This window comes from Choristoneura fumiferana, chromosome 19, assembly GCF_025370935.1.
Source record: "Choristoneura fumiferana chromosome 19, NRCan_CFum_1, whole genome shotgun sequence".
NCBI classification, from domain to species: Eukaryota; Metazoa; Arthropoda; class Insecta; order Lepidoptera; family Tortricidae; genus Choristoneura; species Choristoneura fumiferana.
Window position 1 is genome coordinate 2,321,807 of NC_133490.1, and position 18,388 is coordinate 2,340,194.

An 18,388-nucleotide genomic window follows, 5' to 3' on the forward strand; every position below is an offset into this window, starting at 1 on the left:
CTATACATGTACTAAGTAATCCGTACTAATATCGAAGATCATCATTTAGCGCAATAAGGAGAAACCCCCTTATTCATAAAACTTAACAAGCCTATGTTAACTAACAAATGCTTTGTCCCTTTCTAACAAATACAAATGTCGAAGTGACAGATAAGGACAAACGAATTTTAGCGGCATTTTAACTAAAATAGGTTTGATTGTCGTTTATGAATAAGGGGGTTAGAATAGGCTAGAAAGCGCTACCAGAAAAGTTGGTTAGGTTAGAACAGTGACCTCGTCAGAAACGACTCGCTACTAGAAAAGTAGGTTAGGTTAGGTTAGAATTGCGACCACATCAGAAAACGAATTGCATGTTTTTCTTGTTAATAAGTTTTATAATAACTAAATAATATGATAATAATGAATATTTGATTTGTTATTCTTTGATATGAATATCCAAACAAAAATTTATATTTATAACAAAAATCAATGTTTTAAATTTCTTCAAAGTAAGTGTTCTGCGTATTGATTATTCTATGAAACAATAATATGATAAAAAATGACTGTTAAACGAAATTCTATTAAAATGTTGTCTGTAAAACAACGTACAACCATTATTTATGGTCGTGATGATAGTAATGATGAAGTACAAATTCGGGACAGTGAAATATAAGCGTAAAGGAGCGACCACACTGCTCAAAATACGGAATCGCAGTGACGTGCCGTAAGGCTGCGTTTCTACCAAAGATGGGCGAGGCTGTGTTGTGAGGAATGTGTTCTTCGTTTACTTATCCTCGCATAGCGCCTCTATGGTGGAAACAGCTGAGCGGATCGACGCTAGATAAATGAAGCGATGCTGTTGGTTCATGAAAAACATATTACTCGCAACACATCCTTAAACATCTCCGGTTGAGACGCATCTTAAGCGTCACGACTTTACCGCATGCTGTCCACTCAAAATATTTGTTTTTTCACAATACCAATTTAGCTCCAATGACATAAATAATCAAAATAATCAATTATATTGTTCATAAGTATAAAATGACACTAATAATTTATGGATTTTACTATTATTTTATGTTTTTTTTTTGGCCTAGTGGTTAGAGAACCTGACTACGAAGCTAGAGGTCCGGGTTCGATTCCGTGTCGGGGCAGATATTTGTATGAAAAATACGAATGTTTGTTCTCGGGTCTTGGGTGTTTAATATGTATTTAAGTATGTATCTATCTATATAATTATATTTATCCGTTGCTTAGTACCCATAACACAAGCTTAAAGCTTACTTTGGGACTAGGTCAATTGGTTTGAATTGTCCGGTGATATTTTATTTATTTACTATCTGAAAAAAAAATATTTTTTTTATTAAAATCGTGACGTTTACGGCACGTCACTGCGATTCCGTACCGTCTCCGCATTTTGAGCAACGGTGTGGTCGCTCCTTTAACAAACAAGCGCCAACTATCGGTCACTGTCTATTCGCGTTTTATTGTGGCCGCGTCGTTCCGGTTCAAAACCGGTTTGCAATCGTGATATAGAGCAACCTTTTGTTCTAAGATTTAGTGCAAGCGTGGTGTTTAAGAGATAAACTAATCTTATCTGCATCTGTGCGACACATGCTTTATGTTTTTATCACTATTGAGATACACTTTTGGCCTCATTTGCACATTTCATCAGGTAAAGATCAAGCGCGGGTCAGTTTTATGTAAAAAACAAAAAGTACTTACTAGTAAAAACATAGATGTCGCTAGTGTCGCTGCTTAAGTGACTAAATAAGAGTGGTGCACACGAAAATTCGTGTCTGTACTCCTGTCCTGTGGTAGTGTAGGGGTATGGCACGCAGCACGGAATACTGAGGACCTGGGTTCTATTCCCAGCGCTGGTCTCTTTTTCTGGTTTTTCTGTGCGTCTATGTTTCAGTTTGTATTTTCGATACTTACTAGTAATAAAACAGGCGATTGATTATGAACGGTCAATAAAGAAAGAAGCGCAAATAACTACATACCTACTGCATAGTACTTATATAAAAAACAAATATTTTTTGTGACTCAGTGAAATTCCGATTTTTCTGTTTACTTCTATCGTGAGGCCATAAAATACTTGTCAATTTTCATAATTCTATTCACATTCCCATATTTTTTATTTATTGATTCCCATATTTTTTATGAAAAAGTAAGGAAATGAGTATATTTCGAAAAGGTATAATATATCTTTATGAATTAGATACTCCCACCCGCATAGTATAACCCCCTTATTCATAAAACTTAACAAGCCTATGTTAACTAACAAATGCTTTGTCCCTTTCTAACAAATACAAATGTCGAAGTGACAGATAAGGACAAACGAATATTAGCGGCATTTTAACTAAAATAGGTTTGATTGTCGTTTATGAATAAGGGGGTAAGAATCTACTAAGCTGTTGCCCGCGACGCCATCCGCGTAAATACATTTATCGCTATCCCGCGGGAATTATGTAAATTTCCAGGATAAAAACTATCCTATGTCCTTCCCCGGGACTCAAGACAACAGCTGCTGGTCCAGCAGTGGTGTAGGGGTTATAGCATGCAGCACGGATTGCTGAGGACCTGGGCTCGATTCCCAGTGCTGGTCTCTTTTTCTGGTTTTTCTGTGCATCCATGTCTCAGTTTGTATTTTCGATAAGGTAACAAACAAACAGACTTACAATGGAATGAAAGAAAGATTTATTTTGGCTCCATAAGTACCAGCACCTTACAATAATGGGTTTCCACTCAGCATGACAATGTGTTGCCGCACATTATGTGCGGTAACGCTGGTTTTCTCTGGAGCAATGGCATTAAAGATTATACCACGCGCCATATAAATCTGCCTAAAAGTTCATTACTTAATACTCAGTTTTGACGCATTGTTGAGATACATTTTTTATGCGACGACTTTACGTTACTCCCGAATTGTGTTCGAATCGCTTAACGGTATAGTGCCTATTCAATTATTGGAATTATACCTTTATAGTTTTTGTGGTACTAGTAGTGGCAATGAACTTTTAGGCAAAGTTACGCGGCGGAAGGTATTGAATGATTTTAATTTCAACGGGTCGGCTTAAAACTCTTGTACGTTAATAACAAAAAAAACTAGAGGTTGTACGCTACTGAACTGAGAGCCGTGTGACTAGCAACACTAAAAAAAGTCCCGGACATGTTCGACAAGCTCCCGGACATACCGAGGGCCCCGGGACATGTTAGTTTACCCAGGATTTATGTCCGGCACCCGGAGTGGATCGACTGAAATTGACAGCGAGGTTGTTTGAGCTCGGTGTTTAGGTTTAGAATAAATTGTAATGGTTTTTTGTTGACTTTTTTAGTAACTGCAACATATGTTACAATAACCTACTGAACTACTTTTTGGAGCTGAAATACGTTTTAAGGAGGGAGAGCCCTGCTTTTAGACATAATGTATGCAGTACGGGGTGATTTTAGATTAGTTAATGATATATACAGAGATATGAAAAAGATTTAATTTTCAAGCATTTATTTTTGGTTGTGCTATAAGAATATTTATCGTGAGGAAACTTGCACATGCCTGCGAAGAAATTTAATGGTGTGTGAAGTTCCCAATTTGCACTGGAACGGGAACTACGGCCCAAGCCCTCTCACCCTGTGCAGTAGTGAGACGTATGTAGGCCGAGATGAGGGAGATTAAATAAGCTAAATAACAACAAATAGCTTTATTATTCTTTAGAGCTTTACATTATATTGTAGCAACCTTTGTAATACGAAACAAAAAGGACTTAATAAAAAACTTAGAACATAGAGTCGGAGGGTAAAGACAACTTTGCCTATTTATTTTAAACATAGTAATAATTTCCAACAGAACGTAGCAGGTGTCCTTCATTACAGGACCCCGAAGTGGGTCACAACTCGGCTTTACGAATAATAAATAGAATTCGTAATCAGTTACGAATTTACGTGAATGTCGGTGTCGGTAAGGGGACGAGACATGACGACAAACAAAATAAATATCGATCACTCATGAGCTTTCCAATTATTCAACATTTTATTAAGCTATCCAAACTAATAATAGATAAAAATAACTTTGTCTGTCCATCTGTCTCTTACATTTTCACGTCTAAACCGCTGAAACAAAGATGATGGTAATATAGAGATAGTTTGATTTCCGGGTAAGGATATAGGATAGTTATATCCCGCAAAAATCTACAGTTCCCGCGGGATAGCGATAAAAAAAGTTTTCACAGATGGAGTAGCGGGCAACAAATACTTATAGGATATGAATTAAGATATCAGTGATTCATTTGTTTTAGTTTTGACAGGCATATTTTGGATAAGAAGAACTGTCATCTAAATACAAATACACAAAAGTTAAAGCGTAAATTAATATTATAAATGCGAAAGTAACCAGTCATTTGCCTGTCTATTACGTATTCACGCCTAAACTACTCGACCAATTTCGATATTTTTCTGATATAGAAAAACGGGATTGTTTTTAAGACGTCCTGTACGTCTATTATATAACATGGAAACTAACAGAATCTTCTATCATGTCAAAAAAATGTGCCCACGTAAATCAAACCGAAAAAACTCTCGAATAAAGACCTAACCAGGATACTTTTAATTCCAGAAAATTGCAATATTTTTAAGAATAACGATATCAAAGTGCCCGGACGAAGTTCTTGGCAACAAACAAATAATATTAATGTTTCAAAATTGGCTTTCGCAACCGTCGTCAAAGGGGAAAAGAATTAAAAAATCGCCAGACGTTTAAAACAAGTCAGATATTTCGCGGTAAGGGTACTCCTCCCATTCCCCCTTGACCCTTGTCCTTACCCCACCTGTCTTTAGGGGTTTCTTTTTAGTATCCTCTTAATAGCTTTTTATATCCCATGCCATCCCCTAAATGGCTCATGGCCGCGAGTAGAATAATCACATTTTAAGCTTATGAAACACATAAAAGGTTTTGTAAGAGAAATAACTATACTCATTCATAAAAAATAGGGATTGATATTTCAAGTTAAGACGTGATCAGCTTCTGCTTTGTCTAACAATTTTTATCTGACGTTTGTTGTGAGATTATTCTCCGGTATGTTGTCTGTACTCCTGTAGAAGTTTTTTTTTGTTGTTGCAGGATCAACAATATGCTGATGGCCTTCTCCAACTATTTTGGTAAGTAGTTTTTTTTAATTTTATACAAGTTTTTTTAATATTTATTTGGAATATTGCAGCAGATGATAAAGTTAATGCATTGAAGATTAATTTAACCCTAATATCAATATAAACTCAAAACAAACAAATACAAAGGTCTCGGCCCTGAATACAACTTTGTTCCATTCGGGCTTGAGACCCTAGGTCCGTGGGTGCCCAGCGCAAAAAATATCTTTAAAGAATTATCCAAACGTCTCTCGGATACCACAGGGGACCGTAGAGCTGGCAGCTTCCTCGCACAACGTATCAGCATTGCTATAGCGAGGAAATGCTGCCAGAATCTTTGGGTCCATTCCGCGGGGGGATACTTTTTCAAATTTCTTTTAGTTATAGTTTAGTTATTAGTTTGTTTTACTTTTATTAATATTTTTAAATTAGTCTTATTTTAATTTATTATTGTGCACATTAATTTATTTTAATATAGATTTTAATTATTTAGTGTGCAATATTACTATTACTAATTATTTCTGCTTATTGATTTATTTTTATCTTAATAAATGTTTATATATTTTATTAGATATTGTATTACAGCCTTTTTTACTCATCTAAAAACCTTAACATTTTCACACCATATCGCAGCATAGTTACGCCACACGCCCAAACTAAAACATAGTAAAATCCCATAATCCAAGCTGTAAATCCTCAGGAATTTGCCAGATACCGCGTCTACGAAACTGTTTGCACTGACATCACTGCGTTAGATCATTCAAGTTTCTGCTATGAAAAATGAAGTATACTGGCTTGAGTGTGATCTCTATAATGTTCTGGCTGCAAAATGGCTGCTGTGGCTGAGTAAAGTTTGATGATGGAAGCTAGAAATATGATGTTTGTTAACATATACAAATTGTTTTACTTGATTTTCCTTTACTGAAAAAAAAAGATTTACTTACAATAACAAAAAAATTCGTTGCTTGTCACATAACTATAGTGACTACAAAACTAAGGCCTACTAGTAGCTAAAAGTTAGGTGATGTCTTACAAAATCAGTTTTGCAATATTAGCATTATTTTGGTTCCTAATTTAATTAGTATCTAGGTAAATTTTGGCTAAACGTCAAGTAGCCAAACTAGTTCAGCAATAAAAAAAATCAGTGTAACTTTAGCTGAAGGCTCAGTTCACTGATACAAACTACCTGGTTATTAACTGTATGGCCAAATATATAAAAAAATATACCTTTGGTATGCCAAATGAGACCGTTATGCATCTATTTTACTCACGTGTGACTTCCATATGTGATTATCGAAAAAAATCCGGACGGATCCGTCACACGGCAGACGAAAGGTTTTTCATACAGATAAAAGCTTCACAGTCATTGCTAAATGTCAAATTGTAAAATTTCCAAATTTGACGAAATTGACGTAACACATGTATAAGACCTTACCGTAACGTGACGAAAGTATGGGATGTCAACATGACATTAGATAACAAAGGTTCTACCCTGGTAGATGATTCAGTTAGTTCGACTGTACACGTCATGTCCCTTTTTATTTCATGCAAATACTTATATCTATATACCTAGTTTCAGAGTGCTACTAAAGTAGAGGTCAAAGACCCTAGCGAGGTAGCGTCAGCAAATTGTACGAGCACTCTTCCCTCTTGGGGTTTGGCCCAATCATCATGATTGGCACGCCGCATTTAAAGAATTGGGCCCGTGTCACAGAATATGTAATAGTGCGTAGAGTGGGCATTATCCCATACCCCATAATCTACAATAATATATATGTTGATGATGATGATTAAAGCACATCTCGCGTTTGTGGTCAATGACATGTACATACCTACTCCATAATTGTCATGTATATCGGAGTAAAGTACCTGTAAATATATAGTTTATAATATGGCTCAAACTATAATAATTATACATCATGTGGATGTACTTTATTAATATACAAACTCTTGAATTTGCCTTATCCCATATATCTTTACATATACATATAATATATACCGATAAAATTAAAAAACAAACAGCGCGGAGAGAAATGAAGGAAAATTGTGTGTTTGTAGCCATCGTCCGCGCGGAGAGTTAATTTTACGATAAAGATATTTTTTTTTTCTGTATTTTACACCCCAAAGATCAGTGTATAGTCTGCAGACAAGCTTCATTCTAACTGCAACATAAAGAACTGTAGCTACCACACTATGACATGACAGCTAGCATGTAGTTTTGCCGATTGCACTGGAATTGCCATCTGCCTCGTCAAAGGCACGACTACACTTTTGAACCAAAAAAGCCCATGAAAAATGAAAAGCTAAACTCGATTTAAGACGTGAGTTATCCGGGTCAATATATTTAATACCCATGAAAAATCTTTACATGGTTCAGTCAGAGTAACCCAATGATCAAGAAAGAATTTAAAGACACCTTTTGTGTATTTAAGGTCTATAACTTTTTAGGGTTAATCCAATTGCTGGTTCTTGTGGGTTGTTCCAAATAATAAAGTGTCTTGTACTTGACTCCATTTATTACTAAGAAACACATGTTAGTATCCGGTGGCGTAACCATATCGCAAGCTAAGCAATCATGTGTCCCTACAACTTCATTGGTTTCGATTTTTTATGTATTTAATCCATTTTCACTCCTATAAGCATGATGTTTTTTATTATTTTCAATGAATAATGCAACTTCATCATCATCATTATATCAGCCGTAGGACATCCACTGTTGAACAATAGGCCTCCCAACTGACCTCTAGTCGCTTCGGTTGGAAGCGGCCTACATCCCCGCGAACCTGCGGCTTTAACCAAGTCATCCGTCCATCTCGTTGGTAAACGTCCTACGCTACCCTTGCCGACGCACGGTCTCCATTCGAGAACATTCGGCCCCAAAGCACAACTTAAAATTTGGCATTTCTAGAATCAGCAGTTTCCAAGCCTCATACTAATTCATACCTAATCTAGACTTACGAAACAAACACCTAATTTTCTAGAGTTCTTTCGAAACTAGGCTACCTACTCTCGACGAACAAAGAACAGTAAATCAAAAGAAAACATTTGCCTAATTAAATAACATTACGATACCCAAAATGGTAACGTCTTTGAAACTCCATGTTGTAACCAGACAAAATAGAACAAATTTAACTTTTCGCTCTCAAAACTCGTCCAAATACTTTCAAAGGCTTTATTGCGCAAGCTCTAAGAGTTATATTCAAATTGCATAGCGTTTTTTAGTTGAAAAAGAAATTTGTAGGAGCCAGATGTAGGACATGGTGGTCTAATTTAAGTTGAGCCGTGGGAAGTCTTTGTACTCCCTGTGTTTTGACCAATATTTGTAGGCGAGGGAGGGGCGCGGAAGCTCGAGATAGGCTGGCACTGTTGTGATTTATTCTTTCTTTGTTTGAACTTGGAACAAATGTTGACAATTTTGATTGGATAATATTGTCGCTTGGAACACTGACGTAATGCCTTAGTCCCGTGATACTTAAAAAAAAACCGTGTTGAAGTAATCGAAATTTAAACGTCAAAAACTGTCGTACAGTACAATCAAAGAAGTAGTTATGTAACCATTAAAGAAACAGATTAGTCACTACTTTGTAAATTCTTGCTTAATGTTTTAATTTATATTGCAAAAAAACGAGAACCTAATTTGATTTGAAGTGGAAATAAGATAAATATTTGCCGATTCTTTTATTTCATGACTCAAGTAACGGAATCTGAGATAATATTGAGATTATTCTTCACCGCGATTTAAGTATTGCGGTTGTGTAGGCGGTTTGTTGTTGTGGTTCAATTTAGAACTTCACTTTGTTTTTGTTAGTAAACTTGTATGGTAGATATTTCGTTTTCCTATTGTTTTTGAGAGTAAAGAAATACTTACGGTCCGCAGTGATATGTTAGCTATTAAACTATGTAGTTTGACATTTCTCATTCATTTCTCTATATATTTTGGCAAATCATTGTACCTATGTATACATATACATAAATGTCATTCGAGAAAATTCAAATCAGTACAAACTGAATGACTCCAGACTATGTGTTTATTCTGTCAAAATACTAAGATAATAATTATAGGTAATTAAAAACTAAATTTAGTTTCTGTAATGTGTTTACTAGGTGTATTTGAAATGGATTATCCTTTTGACTTCATCTTCTCTATAAATAAAAATGAATCGTAAAATGTGTTGCTAAGTGCAAAACTCGGGAACGGCTGCACCGATTTCGCTAATTCTTTTTTTGTTGTGTTCGTTGCTGCCAGGAGAAGTTTTTATGGAAGAAAATACAGAAAAACTACAACGGGGGCGAAGCCGCGGGCAACAGCTAGTTTAGTATAAAGCTAAGTTTGTATTTGAGAAATAATAAAATACCTACGAAAATTAATCAAATGAATTTTCCCGAGATATTTTCGTCGAAATCGTTATAACTGTTTACTTGTAAACTTGTAAATCAATGTCAATACATTAAAAATAACAAGCTTAATAATATTACATAGGATTATATCGTTACACTAAAACATAATGTCAAACTACAAAACATTGCCGAGTCAAATGTCAACGAATACAGATGTAAAGTGTCACATAAATGTCAACGCGCGCATAATAGCGTGCGCGAACAAAGAGATGGGGTTCGACTCCCGTGAGACGCAATAAGCGAAAATAGAATACACGTGTATAGATTTTGGGTCTATGTTAGTTATAGGCATATATACTGCTTAGAGTTTATGCAGAGGTTGTCGAATAGTAAGCCACGTTAAGCAGCCGCTGGGGCTTCTATTCAAAATCAAAGTCAAAGTCGAAGTGAAAATATCTTCCACAAGCAAAAGCAAGCCAGAAATACGACGAGGTATTTTATTTTTTGAAACAGATCTGGATCTTCAACGTGTTACATGACTTTACATCATAAGTTCTTTATTTGAAGTAAGGGATCGCCAATTTCGGAATTGATCCATGATATAATCATTAATTTAAAAATACGCTTTAGATTTTTATATTTATTGCTGCTCATTTACTGCTATGGTTATTTACCAACCACCAGAAAATAAAATAACTACCTATTTTTTTTCAATCGATCATAAAAAACCCTAATGTTTTAATAACAGTTGTAAAAATTATTTACCTTTGGTTTTAGACAGTCTTTAAAAGAGCTAACTTTAAGCTTAGACAATCTGGAGGAAGTGGTTTATAAATAATAGTTGTACCCTATCTCTTTCTAGGCTCCCAAGCTTGTTAGGTTGCGTGACGAAATACTAAGCTGGGTGCGTCGCGAAATAAAAAGTTTTGAAATCCCTAGTGTTAAAATAAAATTTAAAATGAAATAGTAGATTGTTCAACAAGGGACTAAAAAAGACACTACTTTTCACTTTGAATGCGAGGAAAAAAAACGACGTTCTGTTCAAAATTACAAATAACTTTTCAATAACGTACGCTCTATACGACTAATCGACATCTGTTCAAAATTCAAATAGAATCGTTCCGCGGTTTTTTCTTTTCTTTTAATTTTTTTAAAGTGTCGCTTTAATTGCTTGCATGTTTAGCCAACAGATTCAAAATTGAAAACTATTTTAAAACTAATTGGACTATGCATAATAAAATGAATTCATCCTTAATACAATTGAATAGATTCATATTCGTAATCATTACCTGTCTGTTAAAATAGTCTTTGACAAAGTTATTTATAAAAATCTCTAGGCAGTTGAGATATAAAACCATGTACTTTTGATAACACAAAATGGACCTAATTACCTTAATGTTGGGTCACATGGCACCGTCCGTGGATCACGACGTGGACGTCTTCTCGTGACCGCCGCTAAGATATGGCCGGCACGTCGAGGTGGATGAAACATTACGTATAAGTACGTGACCACCTGTTTCATTATGAGATAGTAACAGCAGGGCTACTACGAAACTCGAAACTCGAAGTTCGGTTCGTACCGTCCCTCTCGCTCTCGTATTAGTCAAAGTCAAAGTCAAAATATCTTTATTCAATTTAGGCTATAACAAGCACTTATGAATGTCAAAAAAATCGACCACCAGTTCGGAAAAACCTCTGTTGAGAAGAATCCGGCAAGAAACTCAACGAGGTATATTTTTTTAAACAGATTTACAATATTATTAAATGATATCTATACATCACAAGTATTTAACACAACTTTATTTTTAACACAGTAGGTTCGCTATTTGAAGGGATCGCTAATGCGGATCGGAATTATTTCCAAATATCCCTGTCCATGATAAAATCATTAACTTTATAATACGCCTTAGATAGTCTTCTTGACAATAGATCTAAATTTTGTATCCGTTTCATATGTAATATTTTTTGGAATTTTATTATAAAAACGTATGCAATTTCCCAAAAACGACTTTTTGGTTTAAATATTATTATAATAAACATTGAAATTTACCACGAGCTTTGCACATCGTGAGGAACCTGCACAAACCTGCGAAGATTCAATGGTTCGTGCGAAGTTCCCAATCCGCACTGGGCCGCGTGGGAACTATGGCCCAAGCCCTCTTGTGAGAGGAGGCCTGTGCCCAGCAGTGGATATATAATGATATTAAATAGTATAAGTGTCAGAGGGACCGCACGACACGAACTTCGAGTTTCGAGTTTCGTAGCAGCCCTGCTGAAGGTTCGCTGCGTTTCTACGAAAGAGTGCGTGAAAAGAGTAAGAGAAAGATTTTTTTTTTTTACAATATAGACTTGCGTTTGGCTACAATCACGCTGATGGAAAGCGAGGATGAGGCCTACGAACCCCCGACGCAAAAAGAGGGGTGTTATAAATTCGACCGCTATGTGTGTGGCGTCTGTCTGTGGCAACGTAGCTCTTAAACGGGTAGACCGATTTGAATGCGGTTTTTTTATTTGAAATCAGGTTATGATTGGTTTTTTGGAGTCTTTTTGTATTTTTTATTTCAGGTCCAAATTTGTTACTTATTTGTTTGTTATTTGTTAGCACGGATTGCTGAGGATCCGTGGTGGCCTAGTGGTTTGACCTATCGCCTCTCAAGCAAAGGGTCGTGGGTTCAAACCCCGGCTCGCACCTCTGATTTTTTCGAAATTCATGTGCGGAATTACATTTGAAATTTACCATGAGCTTGCGGTGAAGGAAAACATCGTGAGGAAACCTGCACAAACCTGCGAAGCAATTCAATGGTGCGTGTGAAGTTCCCAATCCGCACTGGGCCCACGTGGGAACTACGGCCCAAGCCCTCTTGTTCTGAGAGGAGGCCTGTGCCCAGAAGTGGGACGTATATAGGCTGGGATGACGATTGCTGAGGACCTGGGTTCGATTCCGAGTGCTGGTCTCTTTATCTGGTTTTTCTGTGCATCCATGTCTCAGTTTGTATTTTCGATTTTAAATCAGGTTTTCTGGCGATGACTCTTAGACATGTTTCATCAAAATCGGTTCAGCCGTTTGTGAGATATTGAACTTTTAAGTAACAAAATTCGGCACGTGTGTTTTTTATGTTTCGTTAAATTCCACTATGTGTATTTGGATGCATTTAGATTTTTTTTCATTCAGTTCAAGCAGCAACGCAGGGGTAGTGTAACATAAGCTAACAGCACCTGGGCGACCGAGCTTTGCTCGGGCTAAAACTCAACAACAAACGTTTTCCCAGAAATAAGACCAAGATAGATCGATTATTCATCCCCGAAAACCCCTACAGTACCACATTTCATCGAAATCATTGGAGCCGTTTCCAAGAAATATATATACAAGAATTGCTCGTTTAAAGGTATTAGATAGATAGATAAGACCACGATTTTATTTTATGGGAATTCTCATTTAAAAGTAGAATCTCAGAATTTTAATTCAACTGCCACACCGAGCGAACTTTGTTATAAAAACATTATCTGATGATAATAACTGTTTTCCGTGAAGAAATATACAAGTCTTCATTCACTTCAAACAAATCAGCAAATGATGATTTATCAAATGCTTGCCATGAAACAGCATCAAACTGGACACCGACAGTTCTAGACCACCCACTTACTAATCTGACCTATTAAATACTATATTAATCTTCATACAAACATACAAACTTCATTCAGTACGACGCCATACATACAAAAGATAACGCTCATTTGTACGTTTAAAGGCCCCATTCACTACAACAACCCATTCTTTGACACGCTTTACAAACATACACGTACGCTTACGCAACATACCCCAGACCCTTATTCTAACTCGTTAAGCAACAATATAGAAAACCTTTCAATTTCCGAGCTGTAAACATAAATTTGCAATAACGACGCCCATTCAATGAACTATAAAGTCACTTACTTGTATTGCTTTGAGGTGTATTTTCGTTTGGTTCCCGAACAGAAGATTCCAATTTGAAAAAGGAACACGTGCGATGCGACGATAGGGTTGCCACTGTTAAAAGGGAGAAGGACGAGTACTTTAATAACATACATTTCATCATAAGCATTTCTGACCCAAAAACACACCACTGCTGGGCATAAGACTCCTGTAAAAAAGAGAGGATTTTTTCTGCAGTTCCCATGAGGGTCCAATACGGATCGGTAACTTCTGACACACTATATTGTACTCACAGGTGTAGGTATAAATTTCTTCGCATGGTTTTATTGCACCGGAACGTCTTAACGGAACGCCTTCGTACGTAAATTTCGAAAACTCAGACGTGTGAGTTCCGGTCCGGTCCGGAATGTGAGTCTTATGTGAATATTTTGACCATTATGGAAGGCTGAACGTATTGAAATCGAGTTTAGCTTGGATTGTTCGCAAAATTCTATTCAACTTCACGTTCACGTGAAATATGATTTTTTGTTTCTTTTCTTTGAACATGAAACTCACTCATATTAAATGATATTGTAAAGGACGTGAGTCTCAAATCGAGTTTAGCTCGACATGTTTCGGGCTAATTCGTAGCCCTTCTTCCTCAGAGCAATGCGACTCGGCGGCTGAGCGGAACTCGATTTTAATATCATTTAACATTTTTGTTTCTTTATCATACTGCTATTGTTATTTAAGAATTACCGATGTAGTCCAGTTTATTTATTATCTAACGCATTTGGAATCGTAACTGTTTAATTTCACCACTTTATCTCTCACGTATTACGGGATGAGGGTAGAAAGAGACCGCGAATACAATTCTTAGAATATTAGGTCCAGGGTAGCGATAAAAGACGTCCATTTGTTCGGAATTATGTTGCAAGAACAGCTTTTAAAAACTACCTTTAACGGAGAATACATAAACATATTTAGAAACTATCCGTATATCTCAGTAGTGAACCGATTCATCGCGTAACTAAAAACTATACCGCATAGTTTTTTTCAAGTTGGCAACCCTAGATGCGACGTGCGGCCCAGTTGCGTTCGGAAACGTATGCAAATCCCTTTGTTGTCTGCAAGCGTTGCGTCATAGTAACGGGGCCTCGGTTTCCGAACGGACTTTATGGCTGTTCGTGATTACAGCCTTTGGCTCGGCGGAGGATTAAAAAAGTGTCAAGAGATTTTTTTAAACAGCGTACTTTGCAAACGTATCGTCTTATTTCGTCTTCTTCCATATGTTTCGAACCAATAAGCGCCTTAAGGCCCGGCTACACGCAACGACTTGCAAGCGCAAACGTTTGTGCAAAAATTGGCGTAAAAACTGTATGGCGTCCACAAGCCATTTGTGCTGTTACCGTTTTGTCTTAACGCACATGTTTGTTTGTGCAAATTGGAATTTACGTTAGTAAGATTGAGCATCTAGCCGGACCTTTAGATGTAATACATTTCGGGATAGCAAGTATGCGTTTTAGAATAACTCTTAACGTCCTACCCGTCATGGCATACGGAGCTGAAACGTGGACACTCACAGTACGGGTAATCCACCACTTCAAGGTCGCTCAGCGAGCTATGGAACGAGCGTGCACGAAGTTTCTCTGAAAGATACACAGAACTAAAGTCATCAACATAGCTCAGAGAATTAGCAAGTTGAAGTGGCAATGGGTTGGTCATATCTGTCGAAGAACCGACAACCGACGAGTTCTTGAGTGGAGACCGCGTCTTAGCAAACGTAGTCTAGGGCACCCTCCGGCCAGGTGGAGTGACGATCTGCGAAAGACTGCTGGTAGAAGCTGGATGCGTCTAGCCGAGGACAGGGTGCAATGGCGCTTATTGGGGGAGGCATATGTCCAGCAGTGGACTGCTATAGGCTGTTGATGATGATGATGAAGAACTTTTTATGGCAAGTGTACTTATTGGATAGTGTCACGAATAAATAGTAAAGCGTACATTTCAAGAAAGCACCGTATTTTCTTCCAAGTCGCTACACTCTAGACAGAATGGTCGTGGTGGTCAGCCAAGGATTAGGAGTAAACCTTCATGAGTACTTTCTTGGGAAAAGAGCGTGGCGATTGATGTTTCACGTTCGCGATGAAATTTCAAAACGTCATCAGAGCATCAGAGTCAAAAAAGTTGCGGACGCTAGGTGGCGCTGATGTCGTGCACAGAGCCAATACTATTACTATTAGCATGCTTAGGAGATGAGCCATGAAGGGATTGCCTTAAAACTGTTACAATTCCTAACTTTTAGTGGATTTGTAAGTACCCCATAAAATGATGCTTTTAATAAGTGGCTCAGGAGACGTTACCATGGCAACACGACACACTAAAAAGTTGCTTAAGAGCGTTTATACCTGCTGAGCTGGCAACGTTGCATTTTTGTTAGTTTTTCTCGATTATTCCATAAATTGAATGAAAATTAAAAATGTGGTCTGTTAGAACTGTTCTTAATATTTAAGTCATTGTGTCTACTGCAATAATTATTCGTGATAGACTTTTATATTCTTTAAAAACTAACAAATGTTTTGTAACGGTTTTTAAAGAAAGTAAAATTATATCACGAATAATTATTGCAGTAAACACATTAACTTATATATTAAGAACAGTTTTAACAAACCACACTTTGAATTTTCATTATATTTTTTATGGAATACTTATTCGAGAAAAACTAACAACAACGCAACGCTGCCAGCTCAACAGGTATAAACGCTCAAGTGATGGCGTCCCTATTTAATTGAACAAAACAGAGATGGCATCACAGGTCCTATCATCCTGTCTCTTCTGTTCATTAGACCGTTTCACGGTTTCCCTGAGATACCTAAGTTTATTCACTTCTTAGTGAGAGCGCACTTCTTCTTAGCCGTACCTTCCATTAAGAAAAGATTTTATATTTCATACATTTTAATAAAACTTACCTTTGACTTCAATTTTAATATTGTAGAGTGCAAGAGGCTTGGAAAAGCTCGAACAGCTTTGCAGAAAGCTTATTCTAAAATTATTCAAGTAGCATGAAGAACTATTTTAAATTCATTATAATGTTATTAGGTGCGGTGTTTCATTCTCACAAAGGGAAGAGATTACTTTAGCCTACGTTTTAGCGAACCAATACGTTTTCAAGAGCCATTATGTTATCATCATTTAGACCTATAATATGTCCCAACTTAACCACAACTGCCGCTGCCCATACATTTTTCGTTGCAGTTCGATTGCAGTCGGCACAACTGCAATTGAAATAGAAAGAAAGAAAGAAAGAAAGAAAGAAAGAAAGAAAATACATTTATTCACAACACAAGACAACAAAATTATTAGGTACAAAAAAAACAACACAAAGGTATGTGTCATTGCGGTTGTGAATCGGACACTGGCTCAGCATAATGCTGAAGCGTTAAAAACACCCCAGCGCTGATTTTCAGCCAGCACCGTCGGCAACCCTCGGGCCGTTATAAAGACATACTACACACCATCAACTACATAAAACTACATAAATAAATAGATATTTTGTAAACTATAAAACTAATTTATTGTGTGACTTTAAAAACATAAAAATAAATGTATTAGGTACGTAGATATATATAATTAATTTTACAACTATTATTATTATGCACTCACTTGCCAAGTATACACCCTAACGCGGGCTAAAAAGAAAAATTAAATTAAAGAAAGAAATCGAAACAAAAAAAAAAAATATGAGCAGTCGGCAGTTGGCAGTTCCGTTGCTGTTGGAATGCAGTCCGTATGTACTGGCCCTAATAGTTTACGTGTGCGAAGCCGCGGGAAAAGTCTATGTATTGCTTATATACCTACGTTTGACACTTTGTGCGATCAGATATTTTTGGCTGGACGTATGCAAAGAAATTATTGAAAAACATCGTGCTTAGATATTTATGGAATTGCAATAGCTATGATAAAAACGGTATTTACAGTGTGCAGAATTTATTGAAATTTGGTCTTCCTCAGAAATATTTGGACACCTTGGCCGCTAAAATATATTATTATCTGATGGCGACATACATTCATTGGGTTCGATTCCCGTGTCGGGGCAGATATTTGTATGAAAAATACGAATGTTTGTTCTCGGGTCATGGGTGTTTTCTATGTATTTAAGTATGTATCTATCTATATAATTATATTTATCCGTTGCTTAGTACCCATAACACAAGCTTTGCTAAGCTTACTTTGGGACTAGGTCAATTGGTGTGAATTGTTCCGTGATATTTATTATTTATTATTTATTGAAATTTCTTGCTTACGACCTCTCATTTCTTCAAATAATGGGACAGGAAACTGATAGCGGCTGAAATGCTTGTAGAACTACCCAAATTTGACTTTTCCATGAAAGGGTTCCACAGCGGGTCACGTCAGTTGTTTCAATAGTACACGAAACCCCAAAAACGCCAACACCTTTTAATTACCACATGTTTCAGTCCATTTTAGTTTAATTAGTAGGTACCTAATTATGGTTGTAACCACTGGCCTTGCGACATCCTTCGAATGGAGTGACGCGATTGGCTGATATGGGCGCGTCGCTATTGGCTGTTTTAGGTCTTCCGTATTGCTAAACGTGACGTATTGGCTGCGAACACGTCATAATGATTTAATTTATTTTCACGGCTGGCTTCCCGTTTGGAATAGTTTGTTACATTAAGATTGGTTTTTTGGAATCTTTTTGTATTTTTTATTTCAATTCCAAATTTTTACTTTTACGGTCATCCCGTAAAACCTAAATTGAAAATACAAACTGAAATATAGATGCACAGAAAAAACAGAAAAATAAGACCATCACTGGGAATCGAACCCAGGTCCTCGGTAATCCGTACCGCGTGCTATACCGCTACACCACTGATGGTCCATCAGTGGTCGCTAGACCATCAGTGGTGTAGCGGTATAGCACGCGATACGGATTACCGAGGACCTGGGTTCGATTCCCAGTGATGGTCTTATTTTTCTGTTTTTTCTGTGCATCTATATTTCAGTTTGTATTTTCAGTTT

The 18,388-nt window shown here is 36.8% G+C and overlaps 1 long non-coding RNA gene across 1 annotated transcript in view; it reads left to right on the forward strand.

Annotated features, from left to right (window-relative positions):
* LOC141438678 (uncharacterized) overlaps positions 1-18,388 on the forward strand; it is a 53,703-nt gene that overhangs the window by 19,057 nt on the left and 16,258 nt on the right. The window contains exon 2 of the long non-coding RNA XR_012452499.1: positions 5,096-5,133. This is a non-coding gene — a long non-coding RNA (uncharacterized lncRNA). The remainder of the gene's footprint in view (positions 1-5,095; positions 5,134-18,388) is intronic.